This window comes from Phyllobates terribilis, unplaced genomic scaffold (assembly GCF_046119375.1).
Source record: "Phyllobates terribilis strain yellow unplaced genomic scaffold, ASM4611937v1 Scaffold_2__4_contigs__length_985480577, whole genome shotgun sequence".
Classification (NCBI taxonomy): domain Eukaryota; kingdom Metazoa; phylum Chordata; class Amphibia; order Anura; family Dendrobatidae; genus Phyllobates; species Phyllobates terribilis.
The window spans coordinates 559150419-559171972 of NW_027362762.1; positions in this window are offsets into that span (position 1 = coordinate 559150419).

Here is a 21554-nt window from a genome sequence, read left to right on the forward strand (position 1 = left end):
TTCTGGATTTTTGAAAATTTCACTTTTTTGTGAAAATATCCACTAAATGAGGGAAAAATATGTGTGAGGGTACCCCAGGAGATTTCCAAATGTGTGTGGGTAGAATATATATCCCACGGGGGTAAAATTGAAAAAAATTGAAAAATTTTTTTTTTTGGACTTAGTCATTTTTCCGCCGTTTATCAGACTTTCAGATAGGGGAAATGTCAGTGAGCGTTCCGATTTCAGTTCCAGAGCGATTCGACCAATGAGTCCTTGATATTTAGTCATTTTCAGCCAATTTTCTGGATTTTTGAAAATTTCACTTTTTTGTGAAAATATCCACTAAATGAGGGAATAATATGTGTGAGGGTACCCCAGGAGAGTTCCAAATGTGTGTGGGTAGAATATATATCCCACGGGGTAAAATTGAAAAAAGTTGAAAATTTTTTTTTTTTGGACTTATTCATTTTTCCGCCGTTTATCAGACTTTCAGATAGGGGAAATGTCAGTGAGTGTTCCGATTTCAGTTCCAGAGCGATTCGCCCATTGAGTCCTTGATATTTAGTCGTTTTCAGCCAATTTTCTGGATTTTTGAAAATTTCCCTTTTTTGTGAAAATAACCACTAAATGAGGGAATAATATGTGTGAGGGCACCCCAGGAGAGTTCCAAATGGTTGTGGGTAGAATATATATCCCACGGGGGTAAAATTGAAAAAAATTGAAAAGATTTTTTTTTTGACTTAGTCATTTTTCCGGCGTTTATCAGACTTTCAGATAGGGGAAATGTCAGTGAGCTTTCCGATTTCAGTTCCAGAGTGATTCGCCCAACGAGTCCTTGATATTTAGTAATTTTCAGCCAATTTTCTGGATTTTTGAAGATTTCACTTTTTTGTGAAAATATCCACTAAATGAGGGAATAATATGTGTGAGGGTACCCCAGGAGATTTCCAAATGTGTGTGGGTAGAATATATATCCCACGGGGGTAAAATTGAAAAAAGTTGAAAAAATTTTTTCTTTGGACTTATTCATTTTTCCGGCGTTTATCAGACTTTCAGATAGGGGAAATGTCAGTGAGCATTCCGGTTTCAGTTCCAGAGCGATTCGCCGAATGAGTCCTTGATATTTAGTCGTTTTCAGCCAATTCTCTGGATTTTTGAAAATTTCACTTTTTTGTGAAAATATCCACTAATTGAGGGAATAATATGTGTGAGGGTACCCCAGGAGAGTTCCAAATGTGTGTGGGTAGAATAAATATCCCACGTGGGTAAAATTGAAAAAAGTTTAAAAAATTTTTTTTTTGGACTTATTCATTTTTCCGGCGTTTATCAGACTTTCAGATAGGGGAAATGTCAGTGAGCTTTCCGATTTCAGTTCCAGAGTGATTCGCCCAACGAGTCCTTGATATTTAGTAATTTTCAGCCAATTTTCTGGATTTTTGAAGATTTCACTTTTTTGTGAAAATATCCACTAAATGAGGGAATAATATGTGTGAGGGTACCCCAGGAGAGTTCCAAATGTGTGTGGGTAGAATATATATACCACAGGGGTAAAATTGAAAAAAGTTTAATAAAATTTTTTTTTGGACTTAGTCATTTTTCCGGCGTTTATCAGACTTTCAGAGAGGACAAATGTCAGTGAGCATTCCGATTTCAGTTCCAGAGCGATTCGCCCAATGAGTACTTGATATTTAGTCGTTTTCAGCCAATTTTCTTGATTTTTGAAAATTTCACTTTTTTGTGAAAATATCCACTAAATGAGGGAATAATATGTGTGAGGGTACCCCAGGAGATTTCCAAATGTGTGTGGGTAGAATATATATCCCACGGGGGTAAAATTGAAAAAAATTGAAAAATTTTTTTTTTTGGACTTAGTCATTTTTCCGCCGTTTATCAGACTTTCAGATAGGGGAAATGTCAGTGAGCGTTCCGATTTCAGTTCCAGAGCGATTCGACCAATGAGTCCTTGATATTTAGTCATTTTCAGCCAATTTTCTGGATTTTTGAAAATTTCACTTTTTTGTGAAAATATCCACTAAATGAGGGAATAATATGTGTGAGGGTACCCCAGGAGAGTTCCAAATGTGTGTGGGTAGAATATATATCCCACGGGGGTAAAATTGAAAAAAGTTGAAAATTTTTTTTTTTTGGACTTATTCATTTTTCCGCCGTTTATCAGACTTTCAGATAATGGAAATGTCAGTGAGTGTTCCGATTTCAGTTCCAGAGCGATTCGCCCATTGAGTCCTTGATATTTAGTCGTTTTCAGCCAATTTTCTGGATTTTTGAAAATTTCCCTTTTTTGTGAAAATAACCACTAAATGAGGGAATAATATGTGTGAGGGCACCCCAGGAGAGTTCCAAATGGGTGTGGGTAGAATATATATCCCACGGGGGTAAAATTGAAAAAAATTGAAAAGATTTTTTTTTTTACTTAGTCATTTTTCCGGCGTTTATCAGACTTTCAGATAGGGGAAATGTCAGTGAGCTTTCCGATTTCAGTTCCAGAGTGATTCGCCCAACGAGTCCTTGATATTTAGTAATTTTCAGCCAATTTTCTGGATTTTTGAAGATTTCACTTTTTTGTGAAAATATCCACTAAATGAGGGAATAATATGTGTGAGGGTACCCCAGGAGATTTCCAAATGTGTGTGGGTAGAATATATATCCCACGGGGGTAAAATTGAAAAAAGTTGAAAAAATTTTTTCTTTGGACTTATTCATTTTTCCGGCGTTTATCAGACTTTCAGATAGGGGAAATGTCAGTGAGCATTCCGGTTTCAGTTCCAGAGCGATTCGCCGAATGAGTCCTTGATATTTAGTCGTTTTCAGCCAATTCTCTGGATTTTTGAAAATTTCACTTTTTTGTGAAAATATCCACTAATTGAGGGAATAATATGTGTGAGGGTACCCCAGGAGAGTTCCAAATGTGTGTGGGTAGAATAAATATCCCACGGGGGTAAAATTGAAAAAAGTTTAAAAAATTTTTTTTTTGGACCTATTCATTTTTCCGCCGTTTATCAGACTTTCAGATAGGGGAAATGTCAGTGAGCGTTCCGATTTCAGTTCCAGAGCGATTCGCCGAATGAGTCCTTGATATTTAGTCATTTTCACCCAATTTTCTGGATTTTTGAAAATTTCACTTTTTTGTGAAAATATCCACTAAATGAGGGAAAAATATGTGTGAGGGTACCCCAGGAGATTTCCAAATGTGTGTGGGTAGAATATATATCCCACGGGGGTAAAATTGAAAAAAATTGAAAAATTTTTTTTTTTGGACTTAGTCATTTTTCCGCCGTTTATCAGACTTTCAGATAGGGGAAATGTCAGTGAGCGTTCCGATTTCAGTTCCAGAGCGATTCGACCAATGAGTCCTTGATATTTAGTCATTTTCAGCCAATTTTCTGGATTTTTGAAAATTTCACTTTTTTGTGAAAATATCCACTAAATGAGGGAATAATATGTGTGAGGGTACCCCAGGAGAGTTCCAAATGTGTGTGGGTAGAATATATATCCCACGGGGTAAAATTGAAAAAAGTTGAAAATTTTTTTTTTTTGGACTTATTCATTTTTCCGCCGTTTATCAGACTTTCAGATAGGGGAAATGTCAGTGAGTGTTCCGATTTCAGTTCCAGAGCGATTCGCCCATTGAGTCCTTGATATTTAGTCGTTTTCAGCCAATTTTCTGGATTTTTGAAAATTTCCCTTTTTTGTGAAAATAACCACTAAATGAGGGAATAATATGTGTGAGGGCACCCCAGGAGAGTTCCAAATGGTTGTGGGTAGAATATATATCCCACGGGGGTAAAATTGAAAAAAATTGAAAAGATTTTTTTTTTGACTTAGTCATTTTTCCGGCGTTTATCAGACTTTCAGATAGGGGAAATGTCAGTGAGCTTTCCGATTTCAGTTCCAGAGTGATTCGCCCAACGAGTCCTTGATATTTAGTAATTTTCAGCCAATTTTCTGGATTTTTGAAGATTTCACTTTTTTGTGAAAATATCCACTAAATGAGGGAATAATATGTGTGAGGGTACCCCAGGAGATTTCCAAATGTGTGTGGGTAGAATATATATCCCACGGGGGTAAAATTGAAAAAAGTTGAAAAAATTTTTTCTTTGGACTTATTCATTTTTCCGGCGTTTATCAGACTTTCAGATAGGGGAAATGTCAGTGAGCATTCCGGTTTCAGTTCCAGAGCGATTCGCCGAATGAGTCCTTGATATTTAGTCGTTTTCAGCCAATTCTCTGGATTTTTGAAAATTTCACTTTTTTGTGAAAATATCCACTAATTGAGGGAATAATATGTGTGAGGGTACCCCAGGAGAGTTCCAAATGTGTGTGGGTAGAATAAATATCCCACGTGGGTAAAATTGAAAAAAGTTTAAAAAATTTTTTTTTTGGACTTATTCATTTTTCCGCCGTTTATCAGACTTTCAGATAGGGGAAATGTCAGTGAGCGTTCCGATTTCAGTTCCAGAGCGATTCGCCGAATGAGTCCTTGATATTTAGTCATTTTCACCCAATTTTCTGGATTTTTGAAAATTTCACTTTTTTGTGAAAATATCCACTAAATGAGGGAAAAATATGTGTGAGGGTACCCCAGGAGATTTCCAAATGTGTGTGGGTAGAATATATATCCCACGGGGGTAAAATTGAAAAAAGTTTGAAAAATTTTTTTTTTCGACTTATTCATTTTTCCGCCGTTTGTCAGACTTTCAGATAGGGGAAATGTCAGTGAGCGTTCCGATTTCAGTTCCAGAGCGATTCGCCCAATGAGTCCTTGATATTTAGTCGTTTTCAGCCAATTTTCTGGATTTTTGAAAATTTCACTTTTTTGTGAAAATATCCACTAAATGAGGGAATAATATGTGTGAGGGTACCCCAGGAGAGTTCCAAATGTGTGTGGGTAGAATATATATCCCACGGGGGTAAAATTGAAAAAAGTTGAAAAATTTTTTTTTTTGGACTTATTCATTTTTCCGCCGTTTATCAGACTTTCAGATAGGGGAAATGTCAGTGAGTGTTCCGATTTCAGTTCCAGAGCGATTCGCCCATTGAGTCCTTGATATTTAGTCGTTTTCAGCCAATTTTCTGGATTTTTGAAAATTTCCCTTTTTTGTGAAAATAACCACTAAATGAGGGAATAATATGTGTGAGGGTACCCCAGGAGAGTTCCAAATGTGTGTGGGTAGAATATATATCCCACGGGGGTAAAACTGAAAAAAATTGAAAAATTTTTTTTTTTGGACTTAGTCATTTTTCCGGCGTTTATCAGACTTTCAGATAGGGGAAATGTCAGTGAGCATTCCGATTTTAGTTCCAGAGCGATTCGCCCAACGAGTCCTTGATATTTAGTCATTTTCAGCCAATTTTCTGGATTTTTGAAAATTTCACTTTTTTGTGAAAATATCCACTAAATGAGGGAATAATATGTGTGAGGGTACCCCAGGAGATTTCCAAATGTGTGTGGGTAGAATATATATCCCATGGGGGTAAAATTGAAAAAAGTTGAAAAAATTTTTTCTTTGGACTTATTCATTTTTCCGGCGTTTATCAGACTTTCAGATAGGGGAAATGTCAGTGAGCATTGCGATTTCAGTTCCAGAGCGATTCGCCGAATGAGTCCTTGATATTTAGTCGTTTTCAGCCAATTTTCTGGATTTTTGAAAATTTCACTTTTTTGTGAAAATATCCACCAAATGAGGGAATAATATGTGTGAGGGTACCCCAGGAGATTTCCAAATGTGTGTGGGTAGAATATATATCCCACGGGGGTAAAATTGAAAAAAGTTGAAAATTTTTTTTTTTTGGACTTATTCATTTTTCCGCCGTTTATCAGACTTTCAGATAGGGGAAATGTCAGTGAGTGTTCCGATTTCAGTTCCAGAGCGATTCGCCCATTGAGTCCTTGATATTTAGTCGTTTTCAGCCAATTTTCTGGATTTTTGAAAATTTCCCTTTTTTGTGAAAATAACCACTAAATGAGGGAATAATATGTGTGAGGGCACCCCAGGAGAGTTCCAAATGGGTGTGGGTAGAATATATATCCCACGGGGGTAAAATTGAAAAAAATTGAAAAGATTTTTTTTTTTGACTTAGTCATTTTTCCGGCGTTTATCAGACTTTCAGATAGGGGAAATGTCAGTGAGCTTTCCGATTTCAGTTCCAGAGTGATTCGCCCAACGAGTCCTTGATATTTAGTAATTTTCAGCCAATTTTCTGGATTTTTGAAGATTTCACTTTTTTGTGAAAATATCCACTAAATGAGGGAATAATATGTGTGAGGGTACCCCAGGAGAGTTCCAAATGTGTGTGGGTAGAATATAAATACCACAGGGGTAAAATTGAAAAAAGTTTAATAAAATTTTTTTTTGGACTTAGTCATTTTTCCGGCGTTTATCAGACTTTCAGAGAGGACAAATGTCAGTGAGCATTCCGATTTCAGTTCCAGAGCGATTCGCCCAATGAGTACTTGATATTTAGTCGTTTTCAGCCAATTTTCTTGATTTTTGAAAATTTCACTTTTTTGTGAAAATATCCACTAAATGAGGGAATAATATGTGTGAGGGTACCCCAGGAGATTTCCAAATGTGTGTGGGTAGAATATATATCCCACGGGGGTAAAATTGAAAAAAATTGAAAAATTTTTTTTTTTGGACTTAGTCATTTTTCCGCCGTTTATCAGACTTTCAGATAGGGGAAATGTCAGTGAGCGTTCCGATTTCAGTTCCAGAGCGATTCGACCAATGAGTCCTTGATATTTAGTCATTTTCAGCCAATTTTCTGGATTTTTGAAAATTTCACTTTTTTGTGAAAATATCCACTAAATGAGGGAATAATATGTGTGAGGGTACCCCAGGAGAGTTCCAAATGTGTGTGGGTAGAATATATATCCCACGGGGGTAAAATTGAAAAAAGTTGAAAATTTTTTTTTTTTGGACTTATTCATTTTTCCGCCGTTTATCAGACTTTCAGATAATGGAAATGTCAGTGAGTGTTCCGATTTCAGTTCCAGAGCGATTCGCCCATTGAGTCCTTGATATTTAGTCGTTTTCAGCCAATTTTCTGGATTTTTGAAAATTTCCCTTTTTTGTGAAAATAACCACTAAATGAGGGAATAATATGTGTGAGGGCACCCCAGGAGAGTTCCAAATGGGTGTGGGTAGAATATATATCCCACGGGGGTAAAATTGAAAAAAATTGAAAAGATTTTTTTTTTTACTTAGTCATTTTTCCGGCGTTTATCAGACTTTCAGATAGGGGAAATGTCAGTGAGCTTTCCGATTTCAGTTCCAGAGTGATTCGCCCAACGAGTCCTTGATATTTAGTAATTTTCAGCCAATTTTCTGGATTTTTGAAGATTTCACTTTTTTGTGAAAATATCCACTAAATGAGGGAATAATATGTGTGAGGGTACCCCAGGAGATTTCCAAATGTGTGTGGGTAGAATATATATCCCACGGGGGTAAAATTGAAAAAAGTTGAAAAAATTTTTTCTTTGGACTTATTCATTTTTCCGGCGTTTATCAGACTTTCAGATAGGGCAAATGTCAGTGAGCATTCCGGTTTCAGTTCCAGAGCGATTCGCCGAATGAGTCCTTGATATTTAGTCGTTTTCAGCCAATTTTCTGGATTTTTGAAAATTTCACTTTTTTGTGAAAATATCCACTAATTGAGGGAATAATATGTGTGAGGGTACCCCAGGAGAGTTCCAAATGTGTGTGGGTAGAATAAATATCCCACGGGGGTAAAATTGAAAAAAGTTTAAAAAATTTTTTTTTTGGACCTATTCATTTTTCCGCCGTTTATCAGACTTTCAGATAGGGGAAATGTCAGTGAGCGTTCCGATTTCAGTTCCAGAGCGATTCGCCGAATGAGTCCTTGATATTTAGTCATTTTCACCCAATTTTCTGGATTTTTGAAAATTTCACTTTTTTGTGAAAATATCCACTAAATGAGGGAAAAATATGTGTGAGGGTACCCCAGGAGATTTCCAAATGTGTGTGGGTAGAATATATATCCCACGGGGGTAAAATTGAAAAAAATTGAAAAATTTTTTTTTTTGGACTTAGTCATTTTTCCGCCGTTTATCAGACTTTCAGATAGGGGAAATGTCAGTGAGCGTTCCGATTTCAGTTCCAGAGCGATTCGACCAATGAGTCCTTGATATTTAGTCATTTTCAGCCAATTTTCTGGATTTTTGAAAATTTCACTTTTTTGTGAAAATATCCACTAAATGAGGGAATAATATGTGTGAGGGTACCCCAGGAGAGTTCCAAATGTGTGTGGGTAGAATATATATCCCACGGGGTAAAATTGAAAAAAGTTGAAAATTTTTTTTTTTTGGACTTATTCATTTTTCCGCCGTTTATCAGACTTTCAGATAGGGGAAATGTCAGTGAGTGTTCCGATTTCAGTTCCAGAGCGATTCGCCCATTGAGTCCTTGATATTTAGTCGTTTTCAGCCAATTTTCTGGATTTTTGAAAATTTCCCTTTTTTGTGAAAATAACCACTAAATGAGGGAATAATATGTGTGAGGGCACCCCAGGAGAGTTCCAAATGGGTGTGGGTAGAATATATATCCCACGGGGGTAAAATTGAAAAAAATTGAAAAGATTTTTTTTTTTACTTAGTCATTTTTCCGGCGTTTATCAGACTTTCAGATAGGGGAAATGTCAGTGAGCTTTCCGATTTCAGTTCCAGAGTGATTCGCCCAACGAGTCCTTGATATTTAGTAATTTTCAGCCAATTTTCTGGATTTTTGAAGATTTCACTTTTTTGTGAAAATATCCACTAAATGAGGGAATAATATGTGTGAGGGTACCCCAGGAGATTTCCAAATGTGTGTGGGTAGAATATATATCCCACGGGGGTAAAATTGAAAAAAGTTGAAAAAATTTTTTCTTTGGACTTATTCATTTTTCCGGCGTTTATCAGACTTTCAGATAGGGCAAATGTCAGTGAGCATTCCGGTTTCAGTTCCAGAGCGATTCGCCGAATGAGTCCTTGATATTTAGTCGTTTTCAGCCAATTCTCTGGATTTTTGAAAATTTCACTTTTTTGTGAAAATATCCACTAATTGAGGGAATAATATGTGTGAGGGTACCCCAGGAGAGTTCCAAATGTGTGTGGGTAGAATAAATATCCCACGGGGGTAAAATTGAAAAAAGTTTAAAAAATTTTTTTTTTGGACCTATTCATTTTTCCGCCGTTTATCAGACTTTCAGATAGGGGAAATGTCAGTGAGCGTTCCGATTTCAGTTCCAGAGCGATTCGCCGAATGAGTCCTTGATATTTAGTCATTTTCACCCAATTTTCTGGATTTTTGAAAATTTCACTTTTTTGTGAAAATATCCACTAAATGAGGGAAAAATATGTGTGAGGGTACCCCAGGAGATTTCCAAATGTGTGTGGGTAGAATATATATCCCACGGGGGTAAAATTGAAAAAAATTGAAAAATTTTTTTTTTTGGACTTAGTCATTTTTCCGCCGTTTATCAGACTTTCAGATAGGGGAAATGTCAGTGAGCGTTCCGATTTCAGTTCCAGAGCGATTCGACCAATGAGTCCTTGATATTTAGTCATTTTCAGCCAATTTTCTGGATTTTTGAAAATTTCACTTTTTTGTGAAAATATCCACTAAATGAGGGAATAATATGTGTGAGGGTACCCCAGGAGAGTTCCAAATGTGTGTGGGTAGAATATATATCCCACGGGGTAAAATTGAAAAAAGTTGAAAATTTTTTTTTTTTGGACTTATTCATTTTTCCGCCGTTTATCAGACTTTCAGATAGGGGAAATGTCAGTGAGTGTTCCGATTTCAGTTCCAGAGCGATTCGCCCATTGAGTCCTTGATATTTAGTCGTTTTCAGCCAATTTTCTGGATTTTTGAAAATTTCCCTTTTTTGTGAAAATAACCACTAAATGAGGGAATAATATGTGTGAGGGCACCCCAGGAGAGTTCCAAATGGGTGTGGGTAGAATATATATCCCACGGGGGTAAAATTGAAAAAAATTGAAAAGATTTTTTTTTTGACTTAGTCATTTTTCCGGCGTTTATCAGACTTTCAGATAGGGGAAATGTCAGTGAGCTTTCCGATTTCAGTTCCAGAGTGATTCGCCCAACGAGTCCTTGATATTTAGTAATTTTCAGCCAATTTTCTGGATTTTTGAAGATTTCACTTTTTTGTGAAAATATCCACTAAATGAGGGAATAATATGTGTGAGGGTACCCCAGGAGATTTCCAAATGTGTGTGGGTAGAATATATATCCCACGGGGGTAAAATTGAAAAAAGTTGAAAAAATTTTTTCTTTGGACTTATTCATTTTTCCGGCGTTTATCAGACTTTCAGATAGGGGAAATGTCAGTGAGCATTCCGGTTTCAGTTCCAGAGCGATTCGCCGAATGAGTCCTTGATATTTAGTCGTTTTCAGCCAATTCTCTGGATTTTTGAAAATTTCACTTTTTTGTGAAAATATCCACTAATTGAGGGAATAATATGTGTGAGGGTACCCCAGGAGAGTTCCAAATGTGTGTGGGTAGAATAAATATCCCACGGGGGTAAAATTGAAAAAAGTTTAAAAAATTTTTTTTTTGGACTTATTCATTTTTCCGCCGTTTATCAGACTTTCAGATAGGGGAAATGTCAGTGAGCGTTCCGATTTCAGTTCCAGAGCGATTCGCCGAATGAGTCCTTGATATTTAGTCATTTTCACCCAATTTTCTGGATTTTTGAAAATTTCACTTTTTTGTGAAAATATCCACTAAATGAGGGAAAAATATGTGTGAGGGTACCCCAGGAGATTTCCAAATGTGTGTGGGTAGAATATATATCCCACGGGGGTAAAATTGAAAAAAGTTTGAAAAATTTTTTTTTTCGACTTATTCATTTTTCCGCCGTTTGTCAGACTTTCAGATAGAGGAAATGTCAGTGAGCGTTCCGATTTCAGTTCCAGAGCGATTCGCCCAATGAGTCCTTGATATTTAGTCGTTTTCAGCCAATTTTCTGGATTTTTGAAAATTTCACTTTTTTGTGAAAATATCCACTAAATGAGGGAATAATATGTGTGAGGGTACCCCAGGAGAGTTCCAAATGTGTGTGGGTAGAATATATATCCCACGGGGGTAAAATTGAAAAAAGTTGAAAAATTTTTTTTTTTGGACTTATTCATTTTTCTGACGTTTATCAGACTTTCAGATAGGGGAAATGTCAGTGAGCGTTCCGATTTCAGTTCCAGAGCGATTCGCCCAACGAGTCCTTGATATTTAGTCATTTTCAGCTAATTTTCTGGATTTTTGAAAATTTCACTTTTTTGTGAAAATATCCACTAAATGAGTGAATAATATGTGTGAGGGTACCCCAGGAGAGTTCCAAATGTGTGTGGGTAGAATATATATCCCACGGGGGTAAAATTGAAAAAAATTGAAAAATTTTGTTTTTTGGACTTAGTTATTTTTCCGGCGTTTATCAGACTTTCAGATAGGGAAAATGTCAGTGAGCGTTCCAATTTCAGTTCCAGAGCGGTTCGTCCAACGAGTCCTTGATATTTAGTCATTTTCAGCCAATTTTCTGGATTTTTGAAGATTTCACTTTTTTGTGAAAATATCCACTAAATGAGGGAATAATATGTGTGAGGGTACCCCAGGAGATTTCCAAATGTGTGTGGGTAGAATATATATCCCACGGGGGTAAAATTGAAAAAAGTTGAAAAAATTTTTTCTTTGGACTTATTCATTTTTCAGGCGTTTATCAGACTTTCAGATAGGGGAAATGTCAGTGAGCATTCCGGTTTCAGTTCCAGAGCGATTCGCCGAATGAGTCCTTGATATTTAGTCGTTTTCAGCCAATTCTCTGGATTTTTGAAAATTTCACTTTTTTGTGAAAATATCCACTAATTGAGGGAATAATATGTGTGAGGGTACCCCAGGAGAGTTCCAAATGTGTGTGGGTAGAATATATATCCCACGGGGGTAAAATTGAAAAAGGTTTAAAAAATTTTTTTTTTGGACTTATTCATTTTTCCGCCGTTTATCAGACTTTCAGATAGGGGAAATGTCAGTGAGCGTTCCGATTCCAGTTCCAGAGCGATTCGCCAAATGAGTCCTTGATATTTAGTCATTTTCACCCAATTTTCTGGATTTTGGAAAATTTCACTTTTTTGTGAAAATATCCACTAAATGAGGGAATGATATGTGTGAGGGTACCCCAGAAGAGTTCCAAATGTGTGTGGGTAGAATATATATACCACGGGGGTAAAATTGAAAAAAGTTTAAAAAATTTTTTTTTTGGACTTATTCATTTTTCCGACGTTTATCAGACTTTCAGATAGGGGAAATGTCAGTGAGCGTTCCGATTTCAGTTCCAGAGCGATTCGCCCAACGAGTCCTTGATATTTAGTCATTTTCAGCCAATTTTCTGGATTTTTGAAAATTTCACTTTTTTGTGAAAATATCCACTAAATGAGGGAATAATATGTGTGAGGGTACCCCAGGAGAGTTCCAAATGTGTGTGGGTAGAATATATATCCCACGGGGGTAAAATTGAAAAAAGTTGAAAAAATTTTTTTTTCTGGACTTATTCATTTTTCCGCCGTTTATCAGACTTTCAGATAGGGGAAATGTCAGTGTGCATTCCGATTTCAGTTCCAAAGCGATTCTCCCAATGAGTCCTTGATATTTAGTCGTTTTCAGCCAAGTTTCTGGATTTTTGAAAATTTCACTTTTTTGTGAAAATATCCACTAAATGAGGGAATAATATGTGTGAGGGTACCCCAGAAGAGTTCCAAATGTGTGTGGGTAGAATATATATCCCACGGGGGTAAAATTGAAAAAAGTTGAAAAATTTTTTTTCTGGACTTATTCATTTTTCCGCCGTTTATCAGACTTTCAGATAGGGGAAATGTCAGTGAGCGTTCCGATTTCAGTTCCAGAGCGATTCGCCGAATGAGTCCTTGATATTTAGTCGTTTTCAGCCAATTTTCTGGATTTTTGAAAATTTCACTTTTTTGTGAAAATATCCACTAAATGAGGGAATAATATGTGTGAGGGTACCCCAGGAGAGTTCCAAATGTGTGTGGGTAGAATATATATCCCACGGGGGTAAAATTGAAAAAAGTTGAAAAATTTTTTTTTTTGGACTTATTCATTTTTCCGACGTTTATCAGACTTTCAGATAGGGAAAATGTCAGTGAGCATTCCAATTTCAGTTCCAGAGCGGTTCGTCCAACGAGTCCTTGATATTTAGTCATTTTCAGCCAATTTTCTGGATTTTTGAAAATTTCACTTTTTTGTGAAAATATCCACTAAATGAGGGAATAATATGTGTGAGGGTACCCCAGGTGAGTTCCAAATGTGTGTGGGTAGAATAAATATCCCACGGGGGTAAAATTGAAAAAAGTTGAAAAATTTTTTTTTTTGGACTTATTCATTTTTCCGCCGTTTATCAGACTTTCAGATAGGGGAAATGTCAGTGAGTGTTCCGATTTCAGTTCCAGAGCGATTCGCCCATTGAGTCCTTGATATTTAGTCGTTTTCAGCCAATTTTCTGGTTTTTTGAAAATTTCCCTTTTTTGTGAAAATAACCACTAAATGAGGGAATAATATGTGTGAGGGCACCCCAGGAGAGTTCCAAATGTGTGTGGGTAGAATATATATCCCACGGGGGTAAAATTGAAAAAAATTGAAAAGTTTTTTTTTTTTGACTTAGTCATTTTTCTGGCGTTTATCAGACTTTCAGATAGGGGAAATGTCGGTGAGCTTTCCGATTTCAGTTCCAGAGCGATTCGCAAAACGAGTCCTTGATATTTAGTCATTTTCAGCCAATTTTCTGGATTTTTGAAGATTTCACTTTTTTGTGAAAATATCCACTAAATGAGGGAATAATATGTGTGAGGGTACCCCAGGAGATTTCCAAATGTGTGTGGGTAGAATATATATCCCACGGGGGTAAAATTGAAAAAAGTTGAAAAAATTTTTTCTTTGGACTTATTCATTTTTCCGGCGTTTATCAGACTTTCAGATAGGGGAAATGTCAGTGAGCATTCCGGTTTCAGTTCCAGAGCGATTCGCCGAATGAGTCCTTGATATTTAGTCGTTTTCAGACAATTCTCTGGATTTTTGAAAATTTCACTTTTTTGTGAAAATATCCACTAATTGAGGGAATAATATGTGTGAGGGTACCCCAGGAGAGTTCCAAATGTGTGTGGGTAGAATATATATCCCACGGGGGTAAAATTGAAAAAGGTTTAAAAAATTTTTTTTTTGGACTTATTCATTTTTCCGCCGTTTATCAGACTTTCAGATAGGGGAAATGTCAGTGAGCGTTCCGATTCCAGTTCCAGAGCGATTCGCCAAATGAGTCCTTGATATTTAGTAGTTTTCAGCCAAGTTTCTGGATTTTTGAAAATTTCACTTTTTTGTGAAAATATCCACTAAATGAGGGAATAATATGTGTGAGGGTACCCCAGAAGAGTTCCAAATGTGTGTGGGTAGAATATATATCCCACGGGGGTAAAATTGAAAAAAGTTGAAAATTTTTTTTTCTGGACTTATTCATTTTTCCGCCGTTTATCAGACTTTCAGATAGGGGAAATGTCAGTGAGTATTCCGATTTCAGTTCCAGAGCGATTTGCCCAATGAGTCCTTGATATTTAGTCATTTTCAGCCAATTCTCTGGATTTTTGAAAATTTCACTTTTTTGTGAAAATATCCACTAAATGAGGGAATAATATGTGTGAGGGTACCCCAGAAGAGTTCCAAATGTGTGTGGGTAGAATATATATACCACGGGGATAAAATTGAAAAAAATTGAAAAATTTTTTTTTTTTGGACTTAGTCATTTTTCCGGCGTTTATCAGACTTTCAGATAGGGGAAATGTCAGTGAGTGTTCTGATTTCAGTTCCAGAGCGATTCGCCGAACAAGTCCTTGATATTTAGTCATTTTCAGCCAATTTTCTGGATTTTTGAAAATTTCACTTTTTTGTGAAAATATCCACTAAATGAGGGAATAATATGTGTGAGGGTACCCCAGGAGAGTTCCAAATGTGTGTGGGTAGAATATATATCCCACGGGGGTAAAATTGAAAAAAGTTGAAAAAAATTTTTTTCTGGACTTACTCATTTTTCCGCCGTTTATCAGACTTTCAGATAGGGGAAATGTCAGTGAGCGTTCCGATTTCAGTTCTAGAGCGATTCGCCGAACAAGTCCTTGATATTTAGTCATTTTCAGCCAATTTTCTGGATTTTTGAAAATTTCACTTTTTTGTGAAAATATCCACTAAATGAGGAAATAATATGTCTGAGGGTACCCCAGGAGATTTCCAAATGTGTGTGGGTAGAATATATATCCCACAGGGGTAAAATTGAAAAAAGTTTGAAATTTTTTTTTTTTTGACTTATTCATTTTTCCGCCGTTTGCCAGACTTTCAGATAGGGGAAATGTCAGTGAGCGTTCCGATTTCAGTTTCAAAGCGATTCTCCCAATGAGTCCTTGATATTTAGTCGTTTTCAGCCAAGTTTCTGTATTTTTGAAAATTTCACTTTTTTGTGAAAATATCCACTAAATGAGGGAATAATATGTGTGAGGGTACCCCAAGAGAGTTCCAAATGTGTGTGGGTAGAATATATATCCCACGGGGGTAAAATTGAAAAAAGTTGAAAAATTTTTTTTTTTGGACTTATTCATTTTTCCGACGTTTGTCAGACTTTCAGATAGGGGAAATGTCAGTGAGCGTTCCGATTTCAGTTCCAGAGCGATTCGCCCAACGAGTCCTTGATATTTAGTCATTTTCAGCTAATTTTCTGGATTTTTGAAAATTTCACTTTTTTGTGAAAATATCCACTAAATGAGTGAATAATATGTGTGAGGGTACCCCAGGAGAGTTCCAAATGTGTGTGGGTAGAATATATATCCCACGGGGGTAAAATTGAAAAAAATTGAAAAATTTTGTTTTTTGGACTTAGTTATTTTTCCGGCGTTTATCAGACTTTCAGATAGGGAAAATGTCAGTGAGCGTTCCAATTTCAGTTCCAGAGCGGTTCGTCCAACGAGTCCTTGATATTTAGTCATTTTCAGCCAATTTTCTGGATTTTTGAAGATTTCACTTTTTTGTGAAAATATCCACTAAATGAGGGAATAATATGTGTGAGGGTACCCCAGGAGATTTCCAAATGTGTGTGGGTAGAATATATATCCCACGGGGGTAAAATTGAAAAAAGTTGAAAAAATTTTTTCTTTGGACTTATTCATTTTTCAGGCGTTTATCAGACTTTCAGATAGGGGAAATGTCAGTGAGCATTCCGGTTTCAGTTCCAGAGCGATTCGCCGAATGAGTCCTTGATATTTAGTCGTTTTCAGCCAATTCTCTGGATTTTTGAAAATTTCACTTTTTTGTGAAAATATCCACTAATTGAGGGAATAATATGTGTGAGGGTACCCCAGGAGAGTTCCAAATGTGTGTGGGTAGAATATATATCCCACGGGGGTAAAATTGAAAAAGGTTTAAAAAATTTTTTTTTTGGACTTATTCATTTTTCCGCCGTTTATCAGACTTTCAGATAGGGGAAATGTCAGTGAGCGTTCCGATTCCAGTTCCAGAGCGATTCGCCAAATGAGTCCTTGATATTTAGTCATTTTCACCCAATTTTCTGGATTTTGGAAAATTTCACTTTTTTGTGAAAATATCCACTAAATGAGGGAATGATATGTGTGAGGGTACCCCAGAAGAGTTCCAAATGTGTGTGGGTAGAATATATATACCACGGGGGTAAAATTGAAAAAAGTTTAAAAAATTTTTTTTTTGGACTTATTCATTTTTCCGACGTTTATCAGACTTTCAGATAGGGGAAATGTCAGTGAGCGTTCCGATTTCAGTTCCAGAGCGATTCGCCCAACGAGTCCTTGATATTTAGTCATTTTCAGCCAATTTTCTGGATTTTTGAAAATTTCACTTTTTTGTGAAAATATCCACTAAATGAGGGAATAATATGTGTGAGGGTACCCCAGGAGAGTTCCAAATGTGTGTGGGTAGAATATATATCCCACGGGGGTAAAATTGAAAAAAGTTGAAAAAATTTTTTTTTCTGGACTTATTCATTTTTCCGCCGTTTATCAGACTTTCAGATAGGGGAAATGTCAGTGTGCATTCCGATTTCAGTTCCAAAGCGATTCTCCCAATGAGTCCTTGATATTTAGTCGTTTTCAGCCAAGTTTCTGGATTTTTGAAAATTTCACTTTTTTGTGAAAATATCCACTAAATGAGGGAATAATATGTGTGAGGGTACCCCAGAAGAGTTCCAAATGTGTGTGGGTAGAATATATATCCCACGGGGGTAAAATTGAAAAAAGTTGAAAAATTTTTTTTCTGGACTTATTCATTTTTCCGCCGTTTATCAGACTTTCAGATAGGGGAAATGTCAGTGAGCGTTCCGATTTCAGTTCCAGAGCGATTCGCCGAATGAGTCCTTGATATTTAGTCATTTTCACCCAATTTTCTGGATTTTTGAAAATTTCACTTTTTTGTGAAAATATCCACTAAATGAGGGAATAATATGTGTGAGGGTACCCCAGGAGATTTCCAAATGTGTGTGGGTAGAATATATATCCCATCGGGGTAAAATTGAAAAAAGTTTGAAAAATTTTTTTTTTCGACTTATTCATTTTTCCGCCGTTTGTCAGACTTTCAGATAGGGGCAATGTCAGTGAGCGTTCCGATTTCAGTTCCAGAGCGATTTGCCCAATGTGTCCTTGATATTTAGTCGTTTTCAGCCAATTTTCTGGATTTTTGAAAATTTCACTTTTTTGTGAAAATATCCACTAAATGAGGGAATAATATGTGTGAGGGTACCCCAGAAGAGTTCCAAATGTGTGTGGGTAGAATTTATATACCACGGGGGTAAAATTGAAAAAAATTGAAAAATTTTTTTTTTGGACTTAGTCATTTTTCCGGAGTTTATCAGACTTTCAGATAGGGGAAATGTCAGTGAGCGTTCCGATTTCAGTTCCAGAGCGATTCGCCGAATGAGTCCTTGATATTTAGTCGTTTTCAGCCAATTTTCTGGATTTTTGAAAATTTCACTTTTTTGTGAAAATATCCACTAAATGAGGGAATAATATGTGTGAGGGTACCCCAGGTGAGTTCCAAATGTGTGTGGGTAGAATAAATATCCCACGGGGGTAAAATTGAAAAAAGTTGAAAAATTTTTTTTTTTGGACTTATTCATTTTTCCGCCGTTTATCAGACTTTCAGATAGGGGAAATGTCAGTGAGTGTTCCGATTTCAGTTCCAGAGCGATTCGCCCATTGAGTCCTTGATATTTAGTCGTTTTCAGCCAATTTTCTGGTTTTTTGAAAATTTCCCTTTTTTGTGAAAATAACCACTAAATGAGGGAATAATATGTGTGAGGGCACCCCAGGAGAGTTCCAAATGTGTGTGGGTAGAATATATATCCCACGGGGGTAAAATTGAAAAAAATTGAAAAGTTTTTTTTTTTTGACTTAGTCATTTTTCTGGCGTTTATCAGACTTTCAGATAGGGGAAATGTCGGTGAGCTTTCCGATTTCAGTTCCAGAGCGATTCGCAAAACGAGTCCTTGATATTTAGTCATTTTCAGCCAATTTTCTGGATTTTTGAAGATTTCACTTTTTTGTGAAAATATCCACTAAATGAGGGAATAATATGTGTGAGGGTACCCCAGGAGATTTCCAAATGTGTGTGGGTAGAATATATATCCCACGGGGGTAAAATTGAAAAAAGTTGAAAAAATTTTTTCTTTGGACTTATTCATTTTTCCGGCGTTTATCAGACTTTCAGATAGGGGAAATGTCAGTGAGCATTCCGGTTTCAGTTCCAGAGCGATTCGCCGAATGAGTCCTTGATATTTAGTCGTTTTCAGACAATTCTCTGGATTTTTGAAAATTTCACTTTTTTGTGAAAATATCCACTAATTGAGGGAATAATATGTGTGAGGGTACCCCAGGAGAGTTCCAAATGTGTGTGGGTAGAATATATATCCCACGGGGGTAAAATTGAAAAAGGTTTAAAAAATTTTTTTTTTGGACTTATTCATTTTTCCGCCGTTTATCAGACTTTCAGATAGGGGAAATGTCAGTGAGCGTTCCGATTCCAGTTCCAGAGCGATTCGCCAAATGAGTCCTTGATATTTAGTAGTTTTCAGCCAAGTTTCTGGATTTTTGAAAATTTCACTTTTTTGTGAAAATATCCACTAAATGAGGGAATAATATGTGTGAGGGTACCCCAGAAGAGTTCCAAATGTGTGTGGGTAGAATATATATCCCACGGGGGTAAAATTGAAAAAAGTTGAAAATTTTTTTTTCTGGACTTATTCATTTTTCCGCCGTTTATCAGACTTTCAGATAGGGGAAATGTCAGTGAGCATTCCGATTTCAGTTCCAGAGCGATTTGCCCAATGAGTCCTTGATATTTAGTCATTTTCAGCCAATTCTCTGGATTTTTGAAAATTTCACTTTTTTGTGAAAATATCCACTAAATGAGGGAATAATATGTGTGAGGGTACCCCAGAAGAGTTCCAAATGTGTGTGGGTAGAATATATATACCACGGGGATAAAATTGAAAAAAATTGAAAAATTTTTTTTTTTTGGACTTAGTCATTTTTCCGGCGTTTATCAGACTTTCAGATAGGGGAAATGTCAGTGAGTGTTCTGATTTCAGTTCCAGAGCGATTCGCCGAACAAGTCCTTGATATTTAGTCATTTTCAGCCAATTTTCTGGATTTTTGAAAATTTCACTTTTTTGTGAAAATATCCACTAAATGAGGGAATAATATGTGTGAGGGTACCCCAGGAGAGTTCCAAATGTGTGTGGGTAGAATATATATCCCACGGGGGTAAAATTGAAAAAAGTTGAAAAAAAATTTTTTCTGGACTTATTCATTTTTCCGCCGTTTATCAGACTTTCAGATAGGGGAAATGTCAGTGAGCGTTCCGATTTCAGTTCTAGAGCGATTCGCCGAACAAGTCCTTGATATTTAGTCATTTTCAGCCAATTTTCTGGATTTTTGAAAATTTCACTTTTTTGTGAAAATATCCACTAAATGAGGAAATAATATGTCTGAGGGTACCCCAGGAGATTTCCAAATGTGTGTGGGTAGAATATATATCCCACAGGGGTAAAATTGAAAAAAGTTTGAAATTTTTTTTTTTTTGACTTATTCATTTTTCCGCCGTTTGCCAGACTTTCAGATAGGGGAAATGTCAGTGAGCGTTCCGATTTCAGTTCCAGAGCGATTCGCCCAACGAGTCCTTGATATTTAGTCATTTTCAGCTAATTTTCTGGATTTTTGAAAATTTCACTTTTTTGTGAAAATATCCACTAAATGAGTGAATAATATGTGTGAGGGTACCCCAGGAGAGTTCCAAATGTGTGTGGGTAGAATATATATCCCACGGGGGTAAAATTGAAAAAAATTGAAAAATTTTGTTTTTTGGACTTAGTTATTTTTCCGGCGTTTATCAGACTTTCAGATAGGGAAAATGTCAGTGAGCGTTCCAATTTCAGTTCCAGAGCGGTTCGTCCAACGAGTCCTTGATATTTAGTCATTTTCAGCCAATTTTCTGGATTTTTGAAGATTTCACTTTTTTGTGAAAATATCCACTAAATGAGGGAATAATATGTGTGAGGGTACCCCAGGAGATTTCCAAATGTGTGTGGGTAGAATATATATCCCACGGGGGTAAAATTGAAAAAAGTTGAAAAAATTTTTTCTTTGGACTTATTCATTTTTCAGGCGTTTATCAGACTTTCAGATAGGGGAAATGTCAGTGAGCATTCCGGTTTCAGTTCCAGAGCGATTCGCCGAATGAGTCCTTGATATTTAGTCGTTTTCAGCCAATTCTCTGGATTTTTGAAAATTTCACTTTTTTGTGAAAATATCCACTAATTGAGGGAATAATATGTGTGAGGGTACCCCAGGAGAGTTCCAAATGTGTGTGGGTAGAATATATATCCCACGGGGGTAAAATTGAAAAAGGTTTAAAAAATTTTTTTTTTGGACTTATTCATTTTTCCGCCGTTTATCAGACTTTCAGATAGGGGAAATGTCAGTGAGCGTTCCGATTCCAGTTCCAGAGCGATTCGCCAAATGAGTCCTTGATATTTAGTCATTTTCACCCAATTTTCTGGATTTTGGAAAATTTCACTTTTTTGTGAAAATATCCACTAAATGAGGGAATGATATGTGTGAGGGTACCCCAGAAGAGTTCCAAATGTGTGTGGGTAGAATATATATACCACGGGGGTAAAATTGAAAAAAGTTTAAAAAATTTTTTTTTTGGACTTATTCATTTTTCCGACGTTTATCAGACTTTCAGATAGGGGAAATGTCAGTGAGCGTTCCGATTTCAGTTCCAGAGCGATTCGCCCAACGAGTCCTTGATATTTAGTCATTTTCAGCCAATTTTCTGGATTTTTGAAAATTTCACTTTTTTGTGAAAATATCCACTAAATGAGGGAATAATATGTGTGAGGGTACCCCAGGAGAGTTCCAAATGTGTGTGGGTAGAATATATATCCCACGGGGGTAAAATTGAAA